Source organism: Phyllobates terribilis, unplaced genomic scaffold (genome assembly GCF_046119375.1).
Source record: "Phyllobates terribilis strain yellow unplaced genomic scaffold, ASM4611937v1 Scaffold_737__1_contigs__length_740118, whole genome shotgun sequence".
Taxonomy (NCBI): domain Eukaryota; kingdom Metazoa; phylum Chordata; class Amphibia; order Anura; family Dendrobatidae; genus Phyllobates; species Phyllobates terribilis.
Window position 1 is genome coordinate 456,858 of NW_027363497.1, and position 27,942 is coordinate 484,799.

Below are 27,942 nucleotides of genomic sequence, written 5' to 3' on the forward strand. Positions count from 1 at the left end.
CTGTGCGCAGGTATATAAAGGCTCAGAGCCTATTATGACACGCGCAGCCAGCGTTCCATTGCCACATTCCGTCTACTGCAGGCGGGATACCTGGATGGCTGAATGTCACTGAGAAGCTCACAGAGACCGCCATAAGCAACAGTTTAAAAGAATGCCACAGACTAATCAACCAAACTTTTTGGGTTGGTTTCTCTTTTATAGTCTGCAGGCATTAAATGAAAGAAGTCAGTGTTCCAGCAGAGGGAGACAACGTTTCAGAAAAGGCATTGTAGCAAACCAAAAAAGAAATTTTAAGCGCAGCAGAGTAACCAGCTCACATACCTGTTAGCTCAGGTGAGTTTAAAAGGCTGCTGTTGATAACAAGGGCATTTGCTAAATAGATGGTGTGTGTGCAACAATATACTGAAAGGTCAATTATATTGTGCAGCTTATCTCACCACCTGTAGTTATTTAGGTGAAAGCTCCAAAATGCTTGCCTAATATGTCTGTTTATCCAAAAGGAAGTATAGAGGGAGAGCTAGATAGATAGCATTGCATTACATTACATGGCAATGCAATGCACAGTTGCTGAAGTTGAACCAAAATGAGCTTGTCATCTGGCTTCTGCAACTTTTAACATGAAAAATCCAATGAGGAGAAGAAAAGCAAAGCCAAAGAGTCCATCCCAAAATCCGACAAACAAGCCAAATGAACAAAAAGCATTGAATTCAATTCTTTCTGATTTTAGAAACTGCATTAAAGAAGGGGTGCACCGGTCCTGGAGATACTACAATACCAGGTCAATGCGTGGAGTGGACAGAGCAAGCTCTTTTTCCATCTCCCTGTTCTAAAAATCCATTTAATATATGGTCCCCAGATAGGGGACGTATCAGATATTAAACTGATAAGAACAGATACTACACTTGATCTTAGCCTAAAGGCCGAGAAGCGATAACCAGAATTGGTTTCCGACTACGGTGCCACCCAAGGATTCTGAAAAGTCCATTTGTGGAGATGGCCACCTGGACTCCCGTTAAGAAGACATGCTGTCAACCTCTAGATCCCTCACATGCCTGCACTTTTCGGCTTGCTGCTGCTGCAATCCACGCGTTTTAGATCTGCATAACTCCACCTCTTTTAGCACAGTACCCTCAACCCCCGGCTGTTCCCACCCGCCTCAACACCGTTGGAAGGGAGGAGAACCAATTAAGGCGGGGGGGGGGTGGAAGGAGCAGCTGTCTACCCTTAGCAGGAGGGTTGCTGATTAATTACCTCTCCTGCTGCTGCTGCTGCTGCTGGCTGTCCAGCAGCAGACTGAAGGTGGCTGCTGCTGTGCGCAGGTATATAAAGGCTCAGAGCCTATTATGACACGCGCAGCCAGCGTTCCATTGCCACATTCCGTCTACTGCAGGCGGGATACCTGGATGGCTGAATGTCACTGAGAAGCTCACAGAGACCGCCATAAGCAACAGTTTAAAAGAATGCCACAGACTAATCAACCAAACTTTTTGGGTTGGTTTCTCTTTTATAGTCTGCAGGCATTAAATGAAAGAAGTCAGTGTTCCAGCAGAGGGAGACAACGTTTCAGAAAAGGCATTGTAGCAAACCAAAAAAGAAATTTTAAGCGCAGCAGAGTAACCAGCTCACATACCTGTTAGCTCAGGTGAGTTTAAAAGGCTGCTGTTGATAACAAGGGCATTTGCTAAATAGATGGTGTGTGTGCAACAATATACTGAAAGGTCAATTATATTGTGCAGCTTATCTCACCACCTGTAGTTATTTAGGTGAAAGCTCCAAAATGCTTGCCTAATATGTCTGTTTATCCAAAAGGAAGTACAGAGGGAGAGCTAGATAGATAGCATTGCATTACATTACATGGCAATGCAATGCACAGTTGCTGAAGTTGAACCAAAATGAGCTTGTCATCTGGCTTCTGCAACTTTTAACATGAAAAATCCAATGAGGAGAAGAAAAGCAAAGCCAAAGAGTCCATCCCAAAATCCGACAAACAAGCCAAATGAACAAAAAGCATTGAATTCAATTCTTTCTGATTTTAGAAAGTGCATTAAAGAAGGGGTGCACCGGTCCTGGAGATACTGCAATACCAGGTCAATGCGTGGAGTGGACAGAGCAAGCTCTTTTTCCATCTCCCTGTTCTAAAAATCCATTTAATATATGGTCCCCAGATAGGGGACGTATCAGATATTAAACTGATAAGAACAGATACTACACTTGATCTTAGCCAAAAGGCCGAGAAGCGATAACCAGAATTGGTTTCCGACTACGGTGCCACCCAAGGATTCTGAAAAGTCCATTTGTGGAGATGGCCACCTGGACTCCCGTTAAGAAGACATGCTGTCAACCTCTAGATCCCTCACATGCCTGCACTTTTCGGCTTGCTGCTGCTGCAATCCACGCGTTTTAGATCTGCATAACTCCACCTCTTTTAGCACAGTACCCTCAACCCCCGGCTGTTCCCACCCGCCTCAACACCGTTGGAAGGGAGGAGAACCAATTAAGGCGGGGGGGGGGGTGGAACGAGCAGCTGTCCACCCTTAGCAGGAGGGTTGCTGATTAATTACCTCTCCTGCTGCTGCTGCTGCTGCTGGCTGTCCAGCAGCAGACTGAAGGTGGCTGCTGCTGTGCGCAGGTATATAAAGGCTCAGAGCCTATTATGACACGCGCAGCCAGCGTTCCATTGCCACATTCCGTCTACTGCAGGCGGGATACCTGGATGGCTGAATGTCACTGAGAAGCTCACAGAGACCGCCATAAGCAGCAGTTTAAAAGAATGCCACAGACTAATCAACCAAACTTTTTGGGTTGGTTTCTCTTTTATAGTCTGCAGGCATTAAATGAAAGAAGTCAGTGTTCCAGCAGAGGGAGACAACGTTTCAGAAAAGGCATTGTAGCAAACCAAAAAAGAAATTTTAAGCGCAGCAGAGTAACCAGCTCACATACCTGTTAGCTCAGGTGAGTTTAAAAGGCTGCTGTTGATAACAAGGGCATTTGCTAAATAGATGGTGTGTGTGCAACAATATACTGAAAGGTCAATTATATTGTGCAGCTTATCTCACCACCTGTAGTTATTTAGGTGAAAGCTCCAAAATGCTTGCCTAATATGTCTGTTTATCCAAAAGGAAGTATAGAGGGAGAGCTAGATAGATAGCATTGCATTACATTACATGGCAATGCAATGCACAGTTGCTGAAGTTGAACCAAAATGAGCTTGTCATCTGGCTTCTGCAACTTTTAACATGAAAAATCCAATGAGGAGAAGAAAAGCAAAGCCAAAGAGTCCATCCCAAAATCCGACAAACAAGCCAAATGAACAAAAAGCATTGAATTCAATTCTTTCTGATTTTAGAAACTGCATTAAAGAAGGGGTGCACCGGTCCTGGAGATACTGCAATACCAGGTCAATGCGTGGAGTGGACAGAGCAAGCTCTTTTTCCATCTCCCTGTTCTAAAAATCCATTTAATATATGGTCCCCAGATAGGGGACGTATCAGATATTAAACTGATAAGAACAGATACTACACTTGATCTTAGCCAAAAGGCCGAGAAGCGATAACCAGAATTGGTTTCCGACTACGGTGCCACCCAAGGATTCTGAAAAGTCCATTTGTGGAGATGGCCACCTGGACTCCCGTTAAGAAGACATGCTGTCAACCTCTAGATCCCTCACATGCCTGCACTTTTCGGCTTGCTGCTGCTGCAATCCACGCGTTTTAGATCTGCATAACTCCACCTCTTTTAGCACAGTACCCTCAACCCCCGGCTGTTCCCACCCGCCTCAACACCGTTGGAAGGGAGGAGAACCAATTAAGGCGGGGGGGGGTGGAACGAGCAGCTGTCTACCCTTAGCAGGAGGGTTGCTGATTAATTACCTCTCCTGCTGCTGCTGCTGCTGCTGGCTGTCCAGCAGCAGACTGAAGGTGGCTGCTGCTGTGCGCAGGTATATAAAGGCTCAGAGCCTATTATGACACGCGCAGCCAGCGTTCCATTGCCACATTCCGTCTACTGCAGGCGGGATACCTGGATGGCTGAATGTCACTGAGAAGCTCACAGAGACCGCCATAAGCAACAGTTTAAAAGAATGCCACAGACTAATCAACCAAACTTTTTGGGTTGGTTTCTCTTTTATAGTCTGCAGGCATTAAATGAAAGAAGTCAGTGTTCCAGCAGAGGGAGACAACGTTTCAGAAAAGGCATTGTAGCAAACCAAAAAAGAAATTTTAAGCGCAGCAGAGTAACCAGCTCACATACCTGTTAGCTCAGGTGAGTTTAAAAGGCTGCTGTTGATAACAAGGGCATTTGCTAAATAGATGGTGTGTGTGCAACAATATACTGAAAGGTCAATTATATTGTGCAGCTTATCTCACCACCTGTAGTTATTTAGGTGAAAGCTCCAAAATGCTTGCCTAATATGTCTGTTTATCCAAAAGGAAGTATAGAGGGAGAGCTAGATAGATAGCATTGCATTACATTACATGGCAATGCAATGCACAGTTGCTGAAGTTGAACCAAAATGAGCTTGTCATCTGGCTTCTGCAACTTTTAACATGAAAAATCCAATGAGGAGAAGAAAAGCAAAGCCAAAGAGTCCATCCCAAAATCCGACAAACAAGCCAAATGAACAAAAAGCATTGAATTCAATTCTTTCTGATTTTAGAAACTGCATTAAAGAAGGGGTGCACCGGTCCTGGAGATACTGCAATACCAGGTCAATGCGTGGAGTGGACAGAGCAAGCTCTTTTTCCATCTCCCTGTTCTAAAAATCCATTTAATATATGGTCCCCAGATAGGGGACGTATCAGATATTAAACTGATAAGAACAGATACTACACTTGATCTTAGCCAAAAGGCCGAGAAGCGATAACCAGAATTGGTTTCCGACTACGGTGCCACCCAAGGATTCTGAAAAGTCCATTTGTGGAGATGGCCACCTGGACTCCCGTTAAGAAGACATGCTGTCAACCTCTAGATCCCTCACATGCCTGCACTTTTCGGCTTGCTGCTGCTGCAATCCACGTGTTTTAGATCTGCATAACTCCACCTCTTTTAGCACAGTACCCTCAACCCCCGGCTGTTCCCACCCGCCTCAACACCGTTGGAAGGGAGGAGAACCAATTAAGGCGGGGGGGGGGGGTGGAACGAGCAGCTGTCTACCCTTAGCAGGAGGGTTGCTGATTAATTACCTCTCCTGCTGCTGCTGCTGCTGCTGGCTGTCCAGCAGCAGACTGAAGGTGGCTGCTGCTGTGCGCAGGTATATAAAGGCTCAGAGCCTATTATGACACGCGCAGCCAGCGTTCCATTGCCACATTCCGTCTACTGCAGGCGGGATACCTGGATGGCTGAATGTCACTGAGAAGCTCACAGAGACCGCCATAAGCAACAGTTTAAAAGAATGCCACAGACTAATCAACCAAACTTTTTGGGTTGGTTTCTCTTTTATAGTCTGCAGGCATTAAATGAAAGAAGTCAGTGTTCCAGCAGAGGGAGACAACGTTTCAGAAAAGGCATTGTAGCAAACCAAAAAAGAAATTTTAAGCGCAGCAGAGTAACCAGCTCACATACCTGTTAGCTCAGGTGAGTTTAAAAGGCTGCTGTTGATAACAAGGGCATTTGCTAAATAGATGGTGTGTGTGCAACAATATACTGAAAGGTCAATTATATTGTGCAGCTTATCTCACCACCTGTAGTTATTTAGGTGAAAGCTCCAAAATGCTTGCCTAATATGTCTGTTTATCCAAAAGGAAGTATAGAGGGAGAGCTAGATAGATAGCATTGCATTACATTACATGGCAATGCAATGCACAGTTGCTGAAGTTGAACCAAAATGAGCTTGTCATCTGGCTTCTGCAACTTTTAACATGAAAAATCCAATGAGGAGAAGAAAAGCAAAGCCAAAGAGTCCATCCCAAAATCCGACAAACAAGCCAAATGAACAAAAAGCATTGAATTCAATTCTTTCTGATTTTAGAAACTGCATTAAAGAAGGGGTGCACCGGTCCTGGAGATACTGCAATACCAGGTCAATGCGTGGAGTGGACAGAGCAAGCTCTTTTTCCATCTCCCTGTTCTAAAAATCCATTTAATATATGGTCCCCAGATAGGGGACGTATCAGATATTAAACTGATAAGAACAGATTTTTTTTTTTTTTTTTTTTTTTTTTTCCATAACACTCAGATTACAAGTACCATCTCGATTCCATACTTCTGAAAACGGTGATGGACCAAATCCATCATCGTGTCATTTTAAAACAAAAAAACATTATTTAATGCATATACAAAAAAAACAAAACAACAACCAGTATTTCCTCTCAGACACATAATATATAGAGGAAGGAAACAAAACACATTACTGCATTCCTCCCTTCAACGCATAATATGTTAGATACTCCAACAGTCCTTTCTCTTGCGAGAAAGATTCAAAGTTTGTATTCACATAATCTATCCATGTCCTTCCCACCTTATAGGTTTCAAAAAACCTCTCTTTATTTGCCTTCACACTTGCGATTACCTTTGGAAAAAAAGCTTCAAAACACACACCACTTCCCTTCATTTCCGCAATTCCTTTTTTAACTTTGTCCATTTCTTTATCAGCTTCCTCCTCTTCTGTTTGCCTCTGAACCTCTACCGTCTTCTTTTTTTCTTTCTTTTCCGCCTTTGCACTTTCCATCTTCTCCTTATTACTCTTTCTCTTTGGGCATTCCTTAAACCTATGCCCAATTTCCATACACAGGTTACACTTATTCCTTTCTACTGGACATGATTTAGAAACATGTCCTTCCGCTTTACACTTCCAACACTTTTCTGCAGTACAGTCTTCACGTTTATGACCATATACCTCACAAATTGAACAAAAGGAATCCATCCCATTAAAGAATAAATTCCCACTTACTTTACCAAGCTTAAACCTTTGAGGCGGGTAGGAAAAACTCCTATCCTTGTTAATGTTAAATTCCACAAAAAATTTCCACTTTCCCGTCCATACTCCGAATTCATTCATTACTTTACCTTTTGATACTACAGACTTGGCAAAACCACTCAAAAACGTGACAATGTCCTCTTCTGGAACCAGTGGTGAAAACATCTTCACTGTCACCATCTTTTCACTACTAAATACGTGACGTTGAAACCGAATTCCAACAAACTTCTCATGTCTCAATTCATCAAAAGAATCCATATAGTTCTCCAAAATCTTCCTAGACTCAAAAAACACGTCATAGACACCCTTTTGGGGATAATCCATAACTGCCACGATGTCTTCTTTTTTCACCTTTGCGACACCCAAGATGATCTCCTTCATAATAAACCGAAAGTCCTTAACCTTCTGACAGTCTCTCCGGACAAAAATCCGGAAAGCGGTCTCCACACGTGCATGTTCCGGAACCTCCCACTTCGGCCACAACTCCGCCTCTGTTGCCATGATTCTCCAACAGAATGAGCGTAATCTCCACTCCAACACACAGAAGGAGCGAGTATGATCGCTTCCCGTTGTCTGGGGACTAAGCCGACACGCCTATAGCAGCAAGGGGGTGAAGTCCCCACAATTAAGTAAGGACGATCCCCCAAGGCCGACGAGCCAGGTACCCCAGACACCTCCAACCAAAACCAAGGCAGCAATCGCTAAATCACTGCACTTGATCTTAGCCAAAAGGCCGAGAAGCGATAACCAGAATTGGTTTCCGACTACGGTGCCACCCAAGGATTCTGAAAAGTCCATTTGTGGAGATGGCCACCTGGACTCCCGTTAAGAAGACATGCTGTCAACCTCTAGATCCCTCACATGCCTGCACTTTTCGGCTTGCTGCTGCTGCAATCCACGCGTTTTAGATCTGCATAACTCCACCTCTTTTAGCACAGTACCCTCAACCCCCGGCTGTTCCCACCCGCCTCAACACCGTTGGAAGGGAGGAGAACCAATTAAGGCGGGGGGGGGGGGGTGGAACGAGCAGCTGTCTACCCTTAGCAGGAGGGTTGCTGATTAATTACCTCTCCTGCTGCTGCTGCTGCTGCTGGCTGTCCAGCAGCAGACTGAAGGTGGCTGCTGCTGTGCGCAGGTATATAAAGGCTCAGAGCCTATTATGACACGCGCAGCCAGCGTTCCATTGCCACATTCCGTCTACTGCAGGCGGGATACCTGGATGGCTGAATGTCACTGAGAAGCTCACAGAGACCGCCATAAGCAACAGTTTAAAAGAATGCCACAGACTAATCAACCAAACTTTTTGGGTTGGTTTCTCTTTTATAGTCTGCAGGCATTAAATGAAAGAAGTCAGTGTTCCAGCAGAGGGAGACAACGTTTCAGAAAAGGCATTGTAGCAAACCAAAAAAGAAATTTTAAGCGCAGCAGAGTAACCAGCTCACATACCTGTTAGCTCAGGTGAGTTTAAAAGGCTGCTGTTGATAACAAGGGCATTTGCTAAATAGATGGTGTGTGTGCAACAATATACTGAAAGGTCAATTATATTGTGCAGCTTATCTCACCACCTGTAGTTATTTAGGTGAAAGCTCCAAAATGCTTGCCTAATATGTCTGTTTATCCAAAAGGAAGTATAGAGGGAGAGCTAGATAGATAGCATTGCATTACATTACATGGCAATGCAATGCACAGTTGCTGAAGTTGAACCAAAATGAGCTTGTCATCTGGCTTCTGCAACTTTTAACATGAAAAATCCAATGAGGAGAAGAAAAGCAAAGCCAAAGAGTCCATCCCAAAATCCGACAAACAAGCCAAATGAACAAAAAGCATTGAATTCAATTCTTTCTGATTTTAGAAACTGCATTAAAGAAGGGGTGCACCGGTCCTGGAGATACTGCAATACCAGGTCAATGCGTGGAGTGGACAGAGCAAGCTCTTTTTCCATCTCCCTGTTCTAAAAATCCATTTAATATATGGTCCCCAGATAGGGGACGTATCAGATATTAAACTGATAAGAACAGATACTACACTTGATCTTAGCCAAAAGGCCGAGAAGCGATAACCAGAATTGGTTTCCGACTACGGTGCCACCCAAGGATTCTGAAAAGTCCATTTGTGGAGATGGCCACCTGGACTCCCGTTAAGAAGACATGCTGTCAACCTCTAGATCCCTCACATGCCTGCACTTTTCGGCTTGCTGCTGCTGCAATCCACGCGTTTTAGATCTGCATAACTCCACCTCTTTTAGCACAGTACTCTCAACCCCCAGCTGTTCCCACCCGCCTCAACACCGTTGGAAGGGAGGAGAACCAATTAAGGCGGGGGGGGGGGGGTGGAACGAGCAGCTGTCTACCCTTAGCAGGAGGGTTGCTGATTAATTACCTCTCCTGCTGCTGCTGCTGGCTGTCCAGCAGCAGACTGAAGGTGGCTGCTGCTGTGCGCAGGTATATAAAGGCTCAGAGCCTATTATGACACGCGCAGCCAGCGTTCCATTGCCACATTCCGTCTACTGCAGGCGGGATACCTGGATGGCTGAATGTCACTGAGAAGCTCACAGAGACCGCCATAAGCAACAGTTTAAAAGAATGCCACAGACTAATCAACCAAACTTTTTGGGTTGGTTTCTCTTTTATAGTCTGCAGGCATTAAATGAAAGAAGTCAGTGTTCCAGCAGAGGGAGACAACGTTTCAGAAAAGGCATTGTAGCAAACCAAAAAAGAAATTTTAAGCGCAGCAGAGTAACCAGCTCACATACCTGTTAGCTCAGGTGAGTTTAAAAGGCTGCTGTTGATAACAAGGGCATTTGCTAAATAGATGGTGTGTGTGCAACAATATACTGAAAGGTCAATTATATTGTGCAGCTTATCTCACCACCTGTAGTTATTTAGGTGAAAGCTCCAAAATGCTTGCCTAATATGTCTGTTTATCCAAAAGGAAGTATAGAGGGAGAGCTAGATAGATAGCATTGCATTACATTACATGGCAATGCAATGCACAGTTGCTGAAGTTGAACCAAAATGAGCTTGTCATCTGGCTTCTGCAACTTTTAACATGAAAAATCCAATGAGGAGAAGAAAAGCAAAGCCAAAGAGTCCATCCCAAAATCCGACAAACAAGCCAAATGAACAAAAAGCATTGAATTCAATTCTTTCTGATTTTAGAAACTGCATTAAAGAAGGGGTGCACCGGTCCTGGAGATACTGCAATACCAGGTCAATGCGTGGAGTGGACAGAGCAAGCTCTTTTTCCATCTCCCTGTTCTAAAAATCCATTTAATATATGGTCCCCAGATAGGGGACGTATCAGATATTAAACTGATAAGAACAGATACTACACTTGATCTTAGCCAAAAGGCCGAGAAGCGATAACCAGAATTGGTTTCCGACTACGGTGCCACCCAAGGATTCTGAAAAGTCCATTTGTGGAGATGGCCACCTGGACTCCCATTAAGAAGACATGCTGTCAACCTCTAGATCCCTCACATGCCTGCACTTTTCGGCTTGCTGCTGCTGCAATCCACGCGTTTTAGATCTGCATAACTCCACCTCTTTTAGCACAGTACCCTCAACCCCCGGCTGTTCCCACCCGCCTCAACACCGTTGGAAGGGAGGAGAACCAATTAAGGCGGGGGGGGGGTGGAACGAGCAGCTGTCTACCCTCCTTAGCAGGAGGGTTGCTGATTAATTACCTCTCCTGCTGCTGCTGCTGCTGCTGGCTGTCCAGCAGCAGACTGAAGGTGGCTGCTGCTGTGCGCAGGTATATAAAGGCTCAGAGCCTATTATGACACGCGCAGCCAGCGTTCCATTGCCACATTCCGTCTACTGCAGGCGGGATACCTGGATGGCTGAATGTCACTGAGAAGCTCACAGAGACCGCCATAAGCAACAGTTTAAAAGAATGCCACAGACTAATCAACCAAACTTTTTGGGTTGGTTTCTCTTTTATAGTCTGCAGGCATTAAATGAAAGAAGTCAGTGTTCCAGCAGAGGGAGACAACGTTTCAGAAAAGGCATTGTAGCAAACCAAAAAAGAAATTTTAAGCGCAGCAGAGTAACCAGCTCACATACCTGTTAGCTCAGGTGAGTTTAAAAGGCTGCTGTTGATAACAAGGGCATTTGCTAAATAGATGGTGTGTGTGCAACAATATACTGAAAGGTCAATTATATTGTGCAGCTTATCTCACCACCTGTAATTATTTAGGTGAAAGCTCCAAAATGCTTGCCTAATATGTCTGTTTATCCAAAAGGAAGTATAGAGGGAGAGCTAGATAGATAGCATTGCATTACATTACATGGCAATGCAATGCACAGTTGCTGAAGTTGAACCAAAATGAGCTTGTCATCTGGCTTCTGCAACTTTTAACATGAAAAATCCAATGAGGAGAAGAAAAGCAAAGCCAAAGAGTCCATCCCAAAATCCGACAGACAAGCCAAATGAACAAAAAGCATTGAATTCAATTCTTTCTGATTTTAGAAACTGCATTAAAGAAGGGGTGCACCGGTCCTGGAGATACTGCAATACCAGGTCAATGCGTGGAGTGGACAGAGCAAGCTCTTTTTCCATCTCCCTGTTCTAAATATCCATTTAATATATGGTCCCCAGATAGGGGACGTATCAGATATTAAACTGATAAGAACAGATACTACACTTGATCTTAGCCAAAAGGCCGAGAAGCGATAACCAGAATTGGTTTCCGACTACGGTGCCACCCAAGGATTCTGAAAAGTCCATTTGTGGAGATGGCCACCTGGACTCCCGTTAAGAAGACATGCTGTCAACCTCTAGATCCCTCACATGCCTGCACTTTTCGGCTTGCTGCTGCTGCAATCCACGCGTTTTAGATCTGCATAACTCCACCTCTTTTAGCACAGTACCCTCAACCCCCGGCTGTTCCCACCCGCCTCAACACCGTTGGAAGGGAGGAGAACCAATTAAGGCGGGGGGGGGGGGGGGAACGAGCAGCTGTCTACCCTTAGCAGGAGGGTTGCTGATTAATTACCTCTCCTGCTGCTGCTGCTGGCTGTCCAGCAGCAGACTGAAGGTGGCTGCTGCTGTGCGCAGGTATATAAAGGCTCAGAGCCTATTATGACATGCGCAGCCAGCGTTCCATTGCCACATTCCGTCTACTGCAGGCGGGATACCTGGATGGCTGAATGTCACTGAGAAGCTCACAGAGACCGCCATAAGCAACAGTTTAAAAGAATGCCACAGACTAATCAACCAAACTTTTTGGGTTGGTTTCTCTTTTATAGTCTGCAGGCATTAAATGAAAGAAGTCAGTGTTCCAGCAGAGGGAGACAACGTTTCAGAAAAGGCATTGTAGCAAACCAAAAAAGAAATTTTAAGCGCAGCAGAGTAACCAGCTCACATACCTGTTAGCTCAGGTGAGTTTAAAAGGCTGCTGTTGATAACAAGGGCATTTGCTAAATAGATGGTGTGTGTGCAACAATATACTGAAAGGTCAATTATATTGTGCAGCTTATCTCACCACCTGTAGTTATTTAGGTGAAAGCTCCAAAATGCTTGCCTAATATGTCTGTTTATCCAAAAGGAAGTATAGAGGGAGAGCTAGATAGATAGCATTGCATTACATTACATGGCAATGCAATGCACAGTTGCTGAAGTTGAACCAAAATGAGCTTGTCATCTGGCTTCTGCAACTTTTAACATGAAAAATCCAATGAGGAGAAGAAAAGCAAAGCCAAAGAGTCCATCCCAAAATCCGACAAACAAGCCAAATGAACAAAAAGCATTGAATTCAATTCTTTCTAATTTTAGAAACTGCATTAAAGAAGGGGTGCACCGGTCCTGGAGATACTGCAATACCAGGTCAATGCGTGGAGTGGACAGAGCAAGCTCTTTTTCCATCTCCCTGTTCTAAAAATCCATTTAATATATGGTCCCCAGATAGGGGACGTATCAGATATTAAACTGATAAGAACAGATACTACACTTGATCTTAGCCAAAAGGCCGAGAAGCGATAACCAGAATTGGTTTCCGACTACGGTGCCACCCAAGGATTCTGAAAAGTCCATTTGTGGAGATGACCACCTGGACTCCCGTTAAGAAGACATGCTGTCAACCTCTAGATCCCTCACATGCCTGCACTTTTCGGCTTGCTGCTACTGCAATCCACGCGTTTTAGATCTGCATAACTCCACCTCTTTTAGCACAGTACCCTCAACCCCCGGCTGTTCCCACCCGCCTCAACACCGTTGGAAGGGAGGAGAACCAATTAAGGCGGGGGGGGGGGGTGGAACGAGCAGCTGTCTACCCTTAGCAGGAGGGTTGCTGATTAATTACCTCTCCTGCTGCTGCTGCTGCTGCTGGCTGTCCAGCAGCAGACTGAAGGTGGCTGCTGCTGTGCGCAGGTATATAAAGGCTCAGAGCCTATTATGACACGCGCAGCCAGCGTTCCATTGCCACATTCCGTCTACTGCAGGCGGGATACCTGGATGGCTGAATGTCACTGAGAAGCTCACAGAGACCGCCATAAGCAACAGTTTAAAAGAATGCCACAGACTAATCAACCAAACTTTTTGGGTTGGTTTCTCTTTTATAGTCTGCAGGCATTAAATGAAAGAAGTCAGTGTTCCAGCAGAGGGAGACAACGTTTCAGAAAAGGCATTGTAGCAAACCAAAAAAGAAATTTTAAGCGCAGCAGAGTAACCAGCTCACATACCTGTTAGCTCAGGTGAGTTTAAAAGGCTGCTGTTGATAACAAGGGCATTTGCTAAATAGATGGTGTGTGTGCAACAATATACTGAAAGGTCAATTATATTGTGCAGCTTATCTCACCACCTGTAGTTATTTAGGTGAAAGCTCCAAAATGCTTGCCTAATATGTCTGTTTATCCAAAAGGAAGTATAGAGGGAGAGCTAGATAGATAGCATTGCATTACATTACATGGCAATGCAATGCACAGTTGATGAAGTTGAACCAAAATGAGCTTGTCATCTGGCTTCTGCAACTTTTAACATGAAAAATCCAATGAGGAGAAGAAAAGCAAAGCCAAAGAGTCCATCCCAAAATCCGACAAACAAGCCAAATGAACAAAAAGCATTGAATTCAATTCTTTCTGATTTTAGAAACTGCATTAAAGAAGGGGTGCACCGGTCCTGGAGATACTGCAATACCAGGTCAATGCGTGGAGTGGACAGAGCAAGCTCTTTTTCCATCTCCCTGTTCTAAAAATCCATTTAATATATGGTCCCCAGATAGGGGACGTATCAGATATTAAACTGATAAGAACAGATACTACACTTGATCTTAGCCAAAAGGCCGAGAAGCGATAACCAGAATTGGTTTCCGACTACGGTGCCACCCAAGGATTCTGAAAAGTCCATTTGTGGAGATGGCCACCTGGACTCCCGTTAAGAAGACATGCTGTCAACCTCTAGATCCCTCACATGCCTGCACTTTTCGGCTTGCTGCTGCTGCAATCCACGCGTTTTGATCTGCATAATTCCACCTCTTTTAGCACAGTACCCTCAACCCCCGGCTGTTCCCACCCGCCTCAACACCGTTGGAAGGGAGGAGAACCAATTAAGGCGGGGGGGGGGGTGGAACGAGCAGCTGTCTACCCTTAGCAGGAGGGTTGCTGATTAATTACCTCTCTTGCTGCTGCTGCTGCTGCTGGCTGCCCAGCAGCAGACTGAAGGTGGCTGCTGCTGTGCGCAGGTATATAAAGGCTCAGAGCCTATTATGACACGCGCAGCCAGCGTTCCATTGCCACATTCCGTCTACTGCAGGCGGGATACCTGGATGGCTGAATGTCACTGAGAAGCTCACAGAGACCGCCATAAGCAACAGTTTAAAAGAATGCCACAGACTAATCAACCAAACTTTTTGGGTTGGTTTCTCTTTTATAGTCTGCAGGCATTAAATGAAAGAAGTCAGTGTTCCAGCAGAGGGAGACAACGTTTCAGAAAAGGCATTGTAGCAAACCAAAAAAGAAATTTTAAGCGCAGCAGAGTAACCAGCTCACATACCTGTTAGCTCAGGTGAGTTTAAAAGGCTGCTGTTGATAACAAGGGCATTTGCTAAATAGATGGTGTGTGTGCAACAATATACTGAAAGGTCAATTATATTGTGCAGCTTATCTCACCACCTGTAGTTATTTAGGTGAAAGCTCCAAAATGCTTGCCTAATATGTCTGTTTATCCAAAAGGAAGTATAGAGGGAGAGCTAGATAGATAGCATTGCATTACATTACATGGCAATGCAATGCACAGTTGCTGAAGTTGAACCAAAATGAGCTTGTCATCTGGCTTCTGCAACTTTTAACATGAAAAATCCAATGAGGAGAAGAAAAGCAAAGCCAAAGAGTCCATCCCAAAATCCGACAAACAAGCCAAATGAACAAAAAGCATTGAATTCAATTCTTTCTGATTTTAGAAACTGCATTAAAGAAGGGGTGCACCGGTCCTGGAGATACTGCAATACCAGGTCAATGCGTGGAGTGGACAGAGCAAGCTCTTTTTCCATCTCCCTGTTCTAAAAATCCATTTAATATATGGTCCCCAGATAGGGGACGTATCAGATATTAAACTGATAAGAACAGATACTACACTTGATCTTAGCCAAAAGGCCGAGAAGCGATAACCAGAATTGGTTTCCGACTACGGTGCCACCCAAGGATTCTGAAAAGTCCATTTGTGGAGATGGCCACCTGGACTCCCGTTAAGAAGACATGCTGTCAACCTCTAGATCCCTCACATGCCTGCACTTTTCGGCTTGCTGCTGCTGCAATCCACGCGTTTTAGATCTGCATAACTCCACCTCTTTTAGCACAGTACCCTCAACCCCCGGCTGTTCCCACCCGCCTCAACACCGTTGGAAGGGAGGAGAACCAATTAAGGCGGGGGGGGGGGGTGGAACGAGCAGCTGTCTACCCTTAGCAGGAGGGTTGCTGATTAATTACCTCTCCTGCTGCTGCTGCTGCTGCTGGCTGTCCAGCAGCAGACTGAAGGTGGCTGCTGCTGTGCGCAGGTATATAAAGGCTCAGAGCCTATTATGACACGCGCAGCCAGCGTTCCATTGCCACATTCCGTCTACTGCAGGCGGGATACCTGGATGGCTGAATGTCACTGAGAAGCTCACAGAGACCGCCATAAGCAACAGTTTAAAAGAATGCCACAGACTAATCAACCAAACTTTTTGGGTTGGTTTCTCTTTTATAGTCTGCAGGCATTAAATGAAAGAAGTCAGTGTTCCAGCAGAGGGAGACAACGTTTCAGAAAAGGCATTGTAGCAAACCAAAAAAGAAATTTTAAGCGCAGCAGAGTAACCAGCTCACATACCTGTTAGCTCAGGTGAGTTTAAAAGGCTGCTGTTGATAACAAGGGCATTTGCTAAATAGATGGTGTGTGTGCAACAATATACTGAAAGGTCAATTATATTGTGCAGCTTATCTCACCACCTGTAGTTATTTAGGTGAAAGCTCCAAAATGCTTGCCTAATATGTCTGTTTATCCAAAAGGAAGTATAGAGGGAGAGCTAGATAGATAGCATTGCATTACATTACATGGCAATGCAATGCACAGTTGCTGAAGTTGAACCAAAATGAGCTTGTCATCTGGCTTCTGCAACTTTTAACATGAAAAATCCAATGAGGAGAAGAAAAGCAAAGCCAAAGAGTCCATCCCAAAATCCGACAAACAAGCCAAATGAACAAAAAGCATTGAATTCAATTCTTTCTGATTTTAGAAACTGCATTAAAGAAGGGGTGCACCGGTCCTGGAGATACTGCAATACCAGGTCAATGCGTGGAGTGGACAGAGCAAGCTCTTTTTCCATCTCCCTGTTCTAAAAATCCATTTAATATATGGTCCCCAGATAGGGGACGTATCAGATATTAAACTGATAAGAACAGATACTACACTTGATCTTAGCCAAAAGGCCGAGAAGCGATAACCAGAATTGGTTTCCGACTACGGTGCCACCCAAGGATTCTGAAAAGTCCATTTGTGGAGATGACCACCTGGACTCCCGTTAAGAAGACATGCTGTCAACCTCTAGATCCCTCACATGCCTGCACTTTTCGGCTTGCTGCTGCTGCAATCCACGCGTTTTAGATCTGCATAACTCCACCTCTTTTAGCACAGTACCCTCAACCCCCGGCTGTTCCCACCCGCCTCAACACCGTTGGAAGGGAGGAGAACCAATTAAGGCGGGGGGGGGGGTGGAACGAGCAGCTGTCTACCCTTAGCAGGAGGGTTGCTGATTAATTACCTCTCCTGCTGCTGCTGCTGCTGCTGGCTGTCCAGCAGCAGACTGAAGGTGGCTGCTGCTGTGCGCAGGTATATAAAGGCTCAGAGCCTATTATGACACGCGCAGCCAGCGTTCCATTGCCACATTCCGTCTACTGCAGGCGGGATACCTGGATGGCTGAATGTCACTGAGAAGCTCACAGAGACCGCCATAAGCAACAGTTTAAAAGAATGCCACAGACTAATCAACCAAACTTTTTGGGTTGGTTTCTCTTTTATAGTCTGCAGGCATTAAATGAAAGAAGTCAGTGTTCCAGCAGAGGGAGACAACGTTTCAGAAAAGGCATTGTAGCAAACCAAAAAAGAAATTTTAAGCGCAGCAGAGTAACCAGCTCACATACCTGTTAGCTCAGATGAGTTTAAAAGGCTGCTGTTGATAACAAGGGCATTTGCTAAATAGATGGTGTGTGTGCAACAATATACTGAAAGGTCAATTATATTGTGCAGCTTATCTCACCACCTGTAGTTATTTAGGTGAAAGCTCCAAAATGCTTGCCTAATATGTCTGTTTATCCAAAAGGAAGTATAGAGGGAGAGCTAGATAGATAGCATTGCATTACATTACATGGCAATGCAATGCACAGTTGCTGAAGTTGAACCAAAATGAGCTTGTCATCTGGCTTCTGCAACTTTTAACATGAAAAATCCAATGAGGAGAAGAAAAGCAAAGCCAAAGAGTCCATCCCAAAATCCGACAAACAAGCCAAATGAACAAAAAGCATTGAATTCAATTCTTTCTGATTTTAGAAACTGCATTAAAGAAGGGGTGCACCGGTCCTGGAGATACTGCAATACCAGGTCAATGCGTGGAGTGGACAGAGCAAGCTCTTTTTCCATCTCCCTGTTCTAAAAATCCATTTAATATATGGTCCCCAGATAGGGGACGTATCAGATATTAAACTGATAAGAACAGATACTACACTTGATCTTAGCCAAAAGGCCGAGAAGCGATAACCAGAATTGGTTTCCGACTACGGTGCCACCCAAGGATTCTGAAAAGTCCATTTGTGGAGATGGCCACCTGGACTCCCGTTAAGAAGACATGCTGTCAACCTCTAGATCCCTCACATGCCTGCACTTTTCGGCTTGCTGCTGCTGCAATCCACGCGTTTTAGATCTGCATAACTCCACCTCTTTTAGCACAGTACCCTCAACCCCCGGCTGTTCCCACCCGCCTCAACACCGTTGGAAGGGAGGAGAACCAATTAAGGCGGGGGGGGGGGTGGAACGAGCAGCTGTCTACCCTTAGCAGGAGGGTTGCTGATTAATTACCTCTCTTGCTGCTGCTGCTGCTGCTGGCTGCCCAGCAGCAGACTGAAGGTGGCTGCTGCTGTGCGCAGGTATATAAAGGCTCAGAGCCTATTATGACACGCGCAGCCAGCGTTCCATTGCCACATTCCGTCTACTGCAGGCGGGATACCTGGATGGCTGAATGTCACTGAGAAGCTCACAGAGACCGCCATAAGCAACAGTTTAAAAGAATGCCACAGACTAATCAACCAAACTTTTTGGGTTGGTTTCTCTTTTATAGTCTGCAGGCATTAAATGAAAGAAGTCAGTGTTCCAGCAGAGGGAGACAACGTTTCAGAAAAGGCATTGTAGCAAACCAAAAAAGAAATTTTAAGCGCAGCAGAGTAACCAGCTCACATACCTGTTAGCTCAGGTGAGTTTAAAAGGCTGCTGTTGATAACAAGGGCATTTGCTAAATAGATGGTGTGTGTGCAACAATATACTGAAAGGTCAATTATATTGTGCAGCTTATCTCACCACCTGTAGTTATTTAGGTGAAAGCTCCAAAATGCTTGCCTAATATGTCTGTTTATCCAAAAGGAAGTATAGAGGGAGAGCTAGATAGATAGCATTGCATTACATTACATGGCAATGCAATGCACAGTTGCTGAAATTGAACCAAAATGAGCTTGTCATCTGGCTTCTGCAACTTTTAACATGAAAAATCCAATGAGGAGAAGAAAAGCAAAGCCAAAGAGTCCATCCCAAAATCCGACAAACAAGCCAAATGAACAAAAAGCATTGAATTCAATTCTTTCTGATTTTAGAAACTGCATTAAAGAAGGGGTGCACCGGTCCTGGAGATACTGCAATACCAGGTCAATGCGTGGAGTGGACAGAGCAAGCTCTTTTTCCATCTCCCTGTTCTAAAAATCCATTTAATATATGGTCCCCAGATAGGGGACGTATCAGATATTAAACTGATAAGAACAGATACTACACTTGATCTTAGCCAAAAGGCCGAGAAGCGATAACCAGAATTGGTTTCCGACTACGGTGCCACCCAAGGATTCTGAAAAGTCCATTTGTGGAGATGGCCACCTGGACTCCCGTTAAGAAGACATGCTGTCAACCTCTAGATCCCTCACATGCCTGCACTTTTCGGCTTGCTGCTGCTGCAATCCACGAGTTTTAGATCTGCATAACTCCACCTCTTTTAGCACAGTACCCTCAACCCCCGGCTGTTCCCACCCGCCTCAACACCGTTGGAAGGGAGGAGAACCAATTAAGGCGGGGGGGGGGGGGGGTGGAACGAGCAGCTGTCTACCCTTAGCAGGAGGGTTGCTGATTAATTACCTCTCCTGCTGCTGCTGCTGCTGCTGGCTGTCCAGCAGCAGACTGAAGGTGGCTGCTGCTGTGCGCAGGTATATAAAGGCTCAGAGCCTATTATGACACGCGCAGCCAGCGTTCCATTGCCACATTCCGTCTACTGCAGGCGGGATACCTGGATGGCTGAATGTCACTGAGAAGCTCACAGAGACCGCCATAAGCAACAGTTTAAAAGAATGCCACAGACTAATCAACCAAACTTTTTGGGTTGGTTTCTCTTTTATAGTCTGCAGGCATTAAATGAAAGAAGTCAGTGTTCCAGCAGAGGGAGACAACGTTTCAGAAAAGGCATTGTAGCAAACCAAAAAAGAAATTTTAAGCGCAGCAGAGTAACCAGCTCACATACCTGTTAGCTCAGGTGAGTTTAAAAGGCTGCTGTTGATAACAAGGGCATTTGCTAAATAGATGGTGTGTGTGCAACAATATACTGAAAGGTCAATTATATTGTGCAGCTTATCTCACCACCTGTAGTTATTTAGGTGAAAGCTCCAAAATGCTTGCCTAATATGTCTGTTTATCCAAAAGGAAGTATAGAGGGAGAGCTAGATAGATAGCATTGCATTACATTACATGGCAATGCAATGCACAGTTGCTGAAGTTGAACCAAAATGAGCTTGTCATCTGGCTTCTGCAACTTTTAACATGAAAAATCCAATGAGGAGAAGAAAAGCAAAGCCAAAGAGTCCATCCCAAAATCCGACAAACAAGCCAAATGAACAAAAAGCATTGAATTCAATTCTTTCTGATTTTAGAAACTGCATTAAAGAAGGGGTGCACCGGTCCTGGAGATACTGCAATACCAGGTCAATGCGTGGAGTGGACAGAGCAAGCTCTTTTTCCATCTCCCTGTTCTAAAAATCCATTTAATATATGGTCCCCAGATAGGGGACGTATCAGATATTAAACTGATAAGAACAGATACTACACTTGATCTTAGCCAAAAGGCCGAGAAGCGATAACCAGAATTGGTTTCCGACTACGGTGCCACCCAAGGATTCTGAAAAGTCCATTTGTGGAGATGGCCACCTGGACTCCCGTTAAGAAGACATGCTGTCAACCTCTAGATCCCTCACATGCCTGCACTTTTCGGCTTGCTGCTGCTGCAATCCACGCGTTTTAGATCTGCATAACTCCACCTCTTTTAGCACAGTACCCTCAACCCCCGGCTGTTCCCACCCGCCTCAACACCGTTGGAAGGGAGGAGAACCAATTAAGGTGGGGGGGGGGGGTGGAACGAGCAGCTGTCTACCCTTAGCAGGAGGGTTGCTGATTAATTACCTCTCCTGCTGCTGCTGCTGCTGCTGGCTGTCCAGCAGCAGACTGAAGGTGGCTGCTGCTGTGCGCAGGTATATAAAGGCTCAGAGCCTATTATGACACGCGCAGCCAGCGTTCCATTGCCACATTCCGTCTACTGCAGGCGGGATACCTGGATGGCTGAATGTCACTGAGAAGCTCACAGAGACCGCCATAAGCAACAGTTTAAAAGAATGCCACAGACTAATCAACCAAACTTTTTGGGTTGGTTTCTCTTTTATAGTCTGCAGGCATTAAATGAAAGAAGTCAGTGTTCCAGCAGAGGGAGACAACGTTTCAGAAAAGGCATTGTAGCAAACCAAAAAAGAAATTTTAAGCGCAGCAGAGTAACCAGCTCACATACCTGTTAGCTCAGGTGAGTTTAAAAGGCTGCTGTTGATAACAAGGGCATTTGCTAAATAGATGGTGTGTGTGCAACAATATACTGAAAGGTCAATTATATTGTGCAGCTTATCTCACCACCTGTAGTTATTTAGGTGAAAGCTCCAAAATGCTTGCCTAATATGTCTGTTTATCCAAAAGGAAGTATAGAGGGAGAGCTAGATAGATAGCATTGCATTACATTACATGGCAATGCAATGCACAGTTGCTGAAGTTGAACCAAAATGAGCTTGTCATCTGGCTTCTGCAACTTTTAACATGAAAAATCCAATGAGGAGAAGAAAAGCAAAGCCAAAGAGTCCATCCCAAAATCCGACAAACAAGCCAAATGAACAAAAAGCATTGAATTCAATTCTTTCTGATTTTAGAAACTGCATTAAAGAAGGGGTGCACCGGTCCTGGAGATACTGCAATACCAGGTCAATGCGTGGAGTGGACAGAGCAAGCTCTTTTTCCATCTCCCTGTTCTAAAAATCCATTTAATATATGGTCCCCAGATAGGGGACGTATCAGATATTAAACTGATAAGAACAGATACTACACTTGATCTTAGCCAAAAGGCCGAGAAGCGATAACCAGAATTGGTTTCCGACTACGGTGCCACCCAAGGATTCTGAAAAGTCCATTTGTGGAGATGACCACCTGGACTCCCGTTAAGAAGACATGCTGTCAACCTCTAGATCCCTCACATGCCTGCACTTTTCGGCTTGCTGCTGCTGCAATCCACGCGTTTTAGATCTGCATAACTCCACCTCTTTTAGCACAGTACCCTCAACCCCCGGCTGTTCCCACCCGCCTCAACACCGTTGGAAGGGAGGAGAACCAATTAAGGCGGGGTCGGGGGGTGGAACGAGCAGCTGTCTACCCTTAGCAGGAGGGTTGCTGATTAATTACCTCTCCTGCTGCTGCTGCTGCTGCTGCTGGCTGTCCAGCAGCAGACTGAAGGTGGCTGCTGCTGTGCGCAGGTATATAAAGGCTCAGAGCCTATTATGACACGCGCAGCCAGCGTTCCATTGCCACATTCCGTCTACTGCAGGCGGGATACCTGGATGGCTGAATGTCACTGAGAAGCTCACAGAGACCGCCATAAGCAACAGTTTAAAAGAATGCCACAGACTAATCAACCAAACTTTTTGGGTTGGTTTCTCTTTTATAGTCTGCAGGCATTAAATGAAAGAAGTCAGTGTTGCAGCAGAGGGAGACAACGTTTCAGAAAAGGCATTGTAGCAAACCAAAAAAGAAATTTTAAGCGCAGCAGAGTAACCAGCTCACATACCTGTTAGCTCAGGTGAGTTTAAAAGGCTGCTGTTGATAACAAGGGCATTTGCTAAATAGATGGTGTGTGTGCAACAATATACTGAAAGGTCAATTATATTGTGCAGCTTATCTCACCACCTGTAGTTATTTAGGTGAAAGCTCCAAAATGCTTGCCTAATATGTCTGTTTATCCAAAAGGAAGTATAGAGGGAGAGCTAGATAGATAGCATTGCATTACATTACATAGCAATGCAATGCACAGTTGCTGAAGTTGAACCAAAATGAGCTTGTCATCTGGCTTCTGCAACTTTTAACATGAAAAATCCAATGAGGAGAAGAAAAGCAAAGCCAAAGAGTCCATCCCAAAATCCGACAAACAAGCCAAATGAACAAAAAGCATTGAATTCAATTCTTTCTGATTTAAGAAACTGCATTAAAGAAGGGGTGCACCGGTCCTGGAGATACTGCAATACCAGGTCAATGCGTGGAGTGGACAGAGCAAGCTCTTTTTCCATCTCCCTGTTCTAAAAATCCATTTAATATATGGTCCCCAGATAGGGGACGTATCAGATATTAAACTGATAAGAACAGATACTACACTTGATCTTAGCCAAAAGGCCGAGAAGCGATAACCAGAATTGGTTTCCGACTACGGTGCCACCCAAGGATTCTGAAAAGTCCATTTGTGGAGATGGCCACCTGGACTCCCGTTAAGAAGACATGCTGTCAACCTCTAGATCCCTCACATGCCTGCACTTTTCGGCTTGCTGCTGCTGCAATCCACGCGTTTTAGATCTGCATAACTCCACCTCTTTTAGCACAGTACCCTCAACCCCCGGCTGTTCCCATCCGCCTCAACACCGTTGGAAGGGAGGAGAACCAATTAAGGCGGGGGGGGGGGGGGGTGGAACGAGCAGCTGTCTACCCTTAGCAGGAGGGTTGCTGATTAATTACCTCTCCTGCTGCTGCTGCTGCTGCTGGCTGTCCAGCAGCAGACTGAAGGTGGCTGCTGCTGTGCGCAGGTATATAAAGGCTCAGAGCCTATTATGACACGCGCAGCCAGCGTTCCATTGCCACATTCCGTCTACTGCAGGCGGGATACCTGGATGGCTGAATGTCACTGAGAAGCTCACAGAGACCGCCATAAGCAACAGTTTAAAAGAATGCCACAGACTAATCAACCAAACTTTTTGGGTTGGTTTCTCTTTTATAGTCTGCAGGCATTAAATGAAAGAAGTCAGTGTTCCAGCAGAGGGAGACAACGTTTCAGAAAAGGCATTGTAGCAAACCAAAAAAGAAATTTTAAGCGCAGCAGAGTAACCAGCTCACATACCTGTTAGCTCAGGTGAGTTTAAAAGGCTGCTGTTGATAACAAGGGCATTTGCTAAATAGATGGTGTGTGTGCAACAATATACTGAAAGGTCAATTATATTGTGCAGCTTATCTCACCACCTGTAGTTATTTAGGTGAAAGCTCCAAAATGCTTGCCTAATATGTCTGTTTATCCAAAAGGAAGTATAGAGGGAGAGCTAGATAGATAGCATTGCATTACATTACATGGCAATGCAATGCACAGTTGCTGAAGTTGAACCAAAATGAGCTTGTCATCTGGCTTCTGCAACTTTTAACATGAAAAATCCAATGAGGAGAAGAAAAGCAAAGCCAAAGAGTCCATCCCAAAATCCGACAAACAAGCCAAATGAACAAAAAGCATTGAATTCAATTCTTTCTGATTTTAGAAACTGCATTAAAGAAGGGGTGCACCGGTCCTGGAGATACTGCAATACCAGGTCAATGCGTGGAGTGGACAGAGCAAGCTCTTTTTCCATCTCCCTGTTCTAAAAATCCATTTAATATATGGTCCCCAGATAGGGGACGTATCAGATATTAAACTGATAAGAACAGATACTACACTTGATCTTAGCCAAAAGGCCGAGAAGCGATAACCAGAATTGGTTTCCGACTACGGTGCCACCCAAGGATTCTGAAAAGTCCATTTGTGGAGATGGCCACCTGGACTCCCGTTAAGAAGACATGCTGTCAACCTCTAGATCCCTCACATGCCTGCACTTTTCGGCTTGCTGCTGCTGCAATCCACGCGTTTTAGATCTGCATAACTCCACCTCTTTTAGCACAGTACCCTCAACCCCCGGCTGTTCCCACCTGCCTCAACACCGTTGGAAGGGAGGAGAACCAATTAAGGCGGGGGGGGGGGGGGTGGAACGAGCAGCTGTCTACCCTTAGCAGGAGGGTTGCTGATTAATTACCTCTCCTGCTGCTGCTGCTGCTGCTGGCTGTCCAGCAGCAGACTGAAGGTGGCTGCTGCTGTGCGCAGGTATATAAAGGCTCAGAGCCTATTATGACACGCGCAGCCAGCGTTCCATTGCCACATTCCGTCTACTGCAGGCGGGATACCTGGATGGCTGAATGTCACTGAGAAGCTCACAGAGACCGCCATAAGCAACAGTTTAAAAGAATGCCACAGACTAATCAACCAAACTTTTTGGGTTGGTTTCTCTTTTATAGTCTGCAGGCATTAAATGAAAGAAGTCAGTGTTCCAGCAGAGGGAGACAACGTTTCAGAAAAGGCATTGTAGCAAACCAAAAAAGAAATTTTAAGCGCAGCAGAGTAACCAGCTCACATACCTGTTAGCTCAGGTGAGTTTAAAAGGCTGCTGTTGATAACAAGGGCATTTGCTAAATAGATGGTGTGTGTGCAACAATATACTGAAAGGTCAATTATATTGTGCAGCTTATCTCACCACCTGTAGTTATTTAGGTGAAAGCTCCAAAATGCTTGCCTAATATGTCTGTTTATCCAAAAGGAAGTATAGAGGGAGAGCTAGATAGATAGCATTGCATTACATTACATGGCAATGCAATGCACAGTTGCTGAAGTTGAACCAAAATGAGCTTGTCATCTGGCTTCTGCAACTTTTAACATGAAAAATCCAATGAGGAGAAGAAAAGCAAAGCCAAAGAGTCCATCCCAAAATCCGACAAACAAGCCAAATGAACAAAAAGCATTGAATTCAATTCTTTCTGATTTTAGAAACTGCATTAAAGAAGGGGTGCACCGGTCCTGGAGATACTGCAATACCAGGTCAATGCGTGGAGTGGACAGAGCAAGCTCTTTTTCCATCTCCCTGTTCTAAAAATCCATTTAATATATGGTCCCCAGATATGGGACGTATCAGATATTAAACTGATAAGAACAGATACTACACTTGATCTTAGCCAAAAGGCCGAGAAGCGATAACCAGAATTGGTTTCCGACTACGGTGCCACCCAAGGATTCTGAAAAGTCCATTTGTGGAGATGGCCACCTGGACTCCCGTTAAGAAGACATGCTGTCAACCTCTAGATCCCTCACATGCCTGCACTTTTCGGCTTGCTGCTGCTGCAATCCACGCGTTTTAGATCTGCATAACTCCACCTCTTTTAGCACAGTACCCTCAACCCCCGGCTGTTCCCACCCGCCTCAACACCGTTGGAAGGGAGGAGAACCAATTAAGGCGGGGGGGGGGGGGGGGGTGGAACGAGCAGCTGTCTACCCTTAGCAGGAGGGTTGCTGATTAATTACCTCTCCTGCTGCTGCTGCTGCTGCTGGCTGTCCAGCAGCAGACTGAAGGTGGCTGCTGCTGTGCGCAGGTATATAAAGGCTCAGAGCCTATTATGACACGCGCAGCCAGCGTTCCATTGCCACATTCCGTCTACTGCAGGCGGGATACCTGGATGGCTGAATGTCACTGAGAAGCTCACAGAGACCGCCATAAGCAACAGTTTAAAAGAATGCCACAGACTAATCAACCAAACTTTTTGGGTTGGTTTCTCTTTTATAGTCTGCAGGCATTAAATGAAAGAAGTCAGTGTTCCAGCAGAGGGAGACAACGTTTCAGAAAAGGCATTGTAGCAAACCAAAAAAGAAATTTTAAGCGCAGCAGAGTAACCAGCTCACATACCTGTTAGCTCAGGTGAGTTTAAAAGGCTGCTGTTGATAACAAGGGCATTTGCTAAATAGATGGTGTGTGTGCAACAATATACTGAAAGGTCAATTATATTGTGCAGCTTATCTCACCACCTGTAGTTATTTAGGTGAAAGCTCCAAAATGCTTGCCTAATATGTCTGTTTATCCAAAAGGAAGTATAGAGGGAGAGCTAGATAGATAGCATTGCATTACATTACATGGCAATGCAATGCACAGTTGCTGAAGTTGAACCAAAATGAGCTTGTCATCTGGCTTCTGCAACTTTTAACATGAAAAATCCAATGAGGAGAAGAAAAGCAAAGCCAAAGAGTCCATCCCAAAATCCGACAAACAAGCCAAATGAACAAAAAGCATTGAATTCAATTCTTTCTGATTTTAGAAACTGCATTAAAGAAGGGGTGCACCGGTCCTGGAGATACTGCAATACCAGGTCAATGCGTGGAGTGGACAGAGCAAGCTCTTTTTCCATCTCCCTGTTCTAAAAATCCATTTAATATATGGTCCCCAGATAGGGGACGTATCAGATATTAAACTGATAAGAACAGATACTACACTTGATCTTAGCCAAAAGGCCGAGAAGCGATAACCAGAATTGGTTTCCGACTACGGTGCCACCCAAGGATTCTGAAAAGTCCATTTGTGGAGATGGCCACCTGGACTCCCGTTAAGAAGACATGCTGTCAACCTCTAGATCCCTCACATGCCTGCACTTTTCAGCTTGCTGCTGCTGCAATCCACGCGTTTTAGATCTGCATAACTCCACCTCTTTTAGCACAGTACCCTCAACCCCCGGCTGTTCCCACCCGCCTCAACACCGTTGGAAGGGAGGAGAACCAATTAAGGCGGGGGGGGGGGTGGAACGAGCAGCTGTCTACCCTTAGCAGGAGGGTTGCTGATTAATTACCTCTCCTGCTGCTGCTGCTGCTGCTGGCTGTCCAGCAGCAGACTGAAGGTGGCTGCTGCTGTGCGCAGGTATATAAAGGCTCAGAGCCTATTATGACACGCGCAGCCAGCGTTCCATTGCCACATTCCGTCTACTGCAGGCGGGATACCTGGATGGCTGAATGTCACTGAGAAGCTCACAGAGACCGCCATAAGCAACAGTTTAAAAGAATGCCACAGACTAATCAACCAAACTTTTTGGGTTGGTTTCTCTTTTATAGTCTGCAGGCATTAAATGAAAGAAGTCAGTGTTCCAGC

The 27,942-nt window shown here is 45.1% G+C and overlaps 20 non-coding genes across 20 annotated transcripts; all 20 read right to left on the reverse strand.

Annotated features, from left to right (window-relative positions):
- Window positions 1–741: 741 nt before the first annotated feature.
- Window positions 742–932, reverse strand: LOC141238479 (U2 spliceosomal RNA). Its single transcript, XR_012303962.1, has one exon. It is a non-coding gene; the product is annotated as a U2 spliceosomal RNA (small nuclear RNA).
- Window positions 933–2,050: 1,118 nt separating this feature from the next.
- LOC141238202 (U2 spliceosomal RNA) lies at window positions 2,051–2,241 on the reverse strand. The gene has a single exon (XR_012303695.1). It is a non-coding gene; the product is annotated as a U2 spliceosomal RNA (small nuclear RNA).
- A 1,119-nt stretch (window positions 2,242–3,360) lies between these two features.
- Window positions 3,361–3,551, reverse strand: LOC141238203 (U2 spliceosomal RNA). Its single transcript, XR_012303696.1, has one exon. It is a non-coding gene; the product is annotated as a U2 spliceosomal RNA (small nuclear RNA).
- A 1,117-nt stretch (window positions 3,552–4,668) lies between these two features.
- On the reverse strand, window positions 4,669–4,859 carry LOC141238204 (U2 spliceosomal RNA). The gene has a single exon (XR_012303697.1). It is a non-coding gene; the product is annotated as a U2 spliceosomal RNA (small nuclear RNA).
- A 1,120-nt stretch (window positions 4,860–5,979) lies between these two features.
- Window positions 5,980–6,174, reverse strand: LOC141237974 (U2 spliceosomal RNA). The gene has a single exon (XR_012303490.1). It is a non-coding gene; the product is annotated as a U2 spliceosomal RNA (small nuclear RNA).
- A 2,605-nt stretch (window positions 6,175–8,779) lies between these two features.
- LOC141238205 (U2 spliceosomal RNA) lies at window positions 8,780–8,970 on the reverse strand. Its single transcript, XR_012303698.1, has one exon. It is a non-coding gene; the product is annotated as a U2 spliceosomal RNA (small nuclear RNA).
- A 1,115-nt stretch (window positions 8,971–10,085) lies between these two features.
- LOC141238206 (U2 spliceosomal RNA) lies at window positions 10,086–10,276 on the reverse strand. The gene has a single exon (XR_012303699.1). It is a non-coding gene; the product is annotated as a U2 spliceosomal RNA (small nuclear RNA).
- Window positions 10,277–11,397: 1,121 nt separating this feature from the next.
- Window positions 11,398–11,588, reverse strand: LOC141238434 (U2 spliceosomal RNA). The gene has a single exon (XR_012303920.1). It is a non-coding gene; the product is annotated as a U2 spliceosomal RNA (small nuclear RNA).
- A 1,114-nt stretch (window positions 11,589–12,702) lies between these two features.
- On the reverse strand, window positions 12,703–12,893 carry LOC141238207 (U2 spliceosomal RNA). Its single transcript, XR_012303700.1, has one exon. It is a non-coding gene; the product is annotated as a U2 spliceosomal RNA (small nuclear RNA).
- Window positions 12,894–14,013: 1,120 nt separating this feature from the next.
- Window positions 14,014–14,204, reverse strand: LOC141238208 (U2 spliceosomal RNA). The gene has a single exon (XR_012303701.1). It is a non-coding gene; the product is annotated as a U2 spliceosomal RNA (small nuclear RNA).
- Window positions 14,205–15,322: 1,118 nt separating this feature from the next.
- On the reverse strand, window positions 15,323–15,513 carry LOC141238209 (U2 spliceosomal RNA). Its single transcript, XR_012303702.1, has one exon. It is a non-coding gene; the product is annotated as a U2 spliceosomal RNA (small nuclear RNA).
- A 1,120-nt stretch (window positions 15,514–16,633) lies between these two features.
- LOC141238210 (U2 spliceosomal RNA) lies at window positions 16,634–16,824 on the reverse strand. Its single transcript, XR_012303703.1, has one exon. It is a non-coding gene; the product is annotated as a U2 spliceosomal RNA (small nuclear RNA).
- A 1,119-nt stretch (window positions 16,825–17,943) lies between these two features.
- LOC141238211 (U2 spliceosomal RNA) lies at window positions 17,944–18,134 on the reverse strand. The gene has a single exon (XR_012303704.1). It is a non-coding gene; the product is annotated as a U2 spliceosomal RNA (small nuclear RNA).
- A 1,119-nt stretch (window positions 18,135–19,253) lies between these two features.
- LOC141238213 (U2 spliceosomal RNA) lies at window positions 19,254–19,444 on the reverse strand. Its single transcript, XR_012303706.1, has one exon. It is a non-coding gene; the product is annotated as a U2 spliceosomal RNA (small nuclear RNA).
- A 1,123-nt stretch (window positions 19,445–20,567) lies between these two features.
- LOC141238214 (U2 spliceosomal RNA) lies at window positions 20,568–20,758 on the reverse strand. Its single transcript, XR_012303707.1, has one exon. It is a non-coding gene; the product is annotated as a U2 spliceosomal RNA (small nuclear RNA).
- A 1,120-nt stretch (window positions 20,759–21,878) lies between these two features.
- Window positions 21,879–22,069, reverse strand: LOC141238215 (U2 spliceosomal RNA). The gene has a single exon (XR_012303708.1). It is a non-coding gene; the product is annotated as a U2 spliceosomal RNA (small nuclear RNA).
- A 1,123-nt stretch (window positions 22,070–23,192) lies between these two features.
- LOC141238216 (U2 spliceosomal RNA) lies at window positions 23,193–23,383 on the reverse strand. The gene has a single exon (XR_012303709.1). It is a non-coding gene; the product is annotated as a U2 spliceosomal RNA (small nuclear RNA).
- A 1,123-nt stretch (window positions 23,384–24,506) lies between these two features.
- LOC141238217 (U2 spliceosomal RNA) lies at window positions 24,507–24,697 on the reverse strand. The gene has a single exon (XR_012303710.1). It is a non-coding gene; the product is annotated as a U2 spliceosomal RNA (small nuclear RNA).
- A 1,122-nt stretch (window positions 24,698–25,819) lies between these two features.
- On the reverse strand, window positions 25,820–26,010 carry LOC141238468 (U2 spliceosomal RNA). The gene has a single exon (XR_012303952.1). It is a non-coding gene; the product is annotated as a U2 spliceosomal RNA (small nuclear RNA).
- Window positions 26,011–27,135: 1,125 nt separating this feature from the next.
- Window positions 27,136–27,326, reverse strand: LOC141238219 (U2 spliceosomal RNA). Its single transcript, XR_012303712.1, has one exon. It is a non-coding gene; the product is annotated as a U2 spliceosomal RNA (small nuclear RNA).
- Window positions 27,327–27,942: the final 616 nt, after the last annotated feature.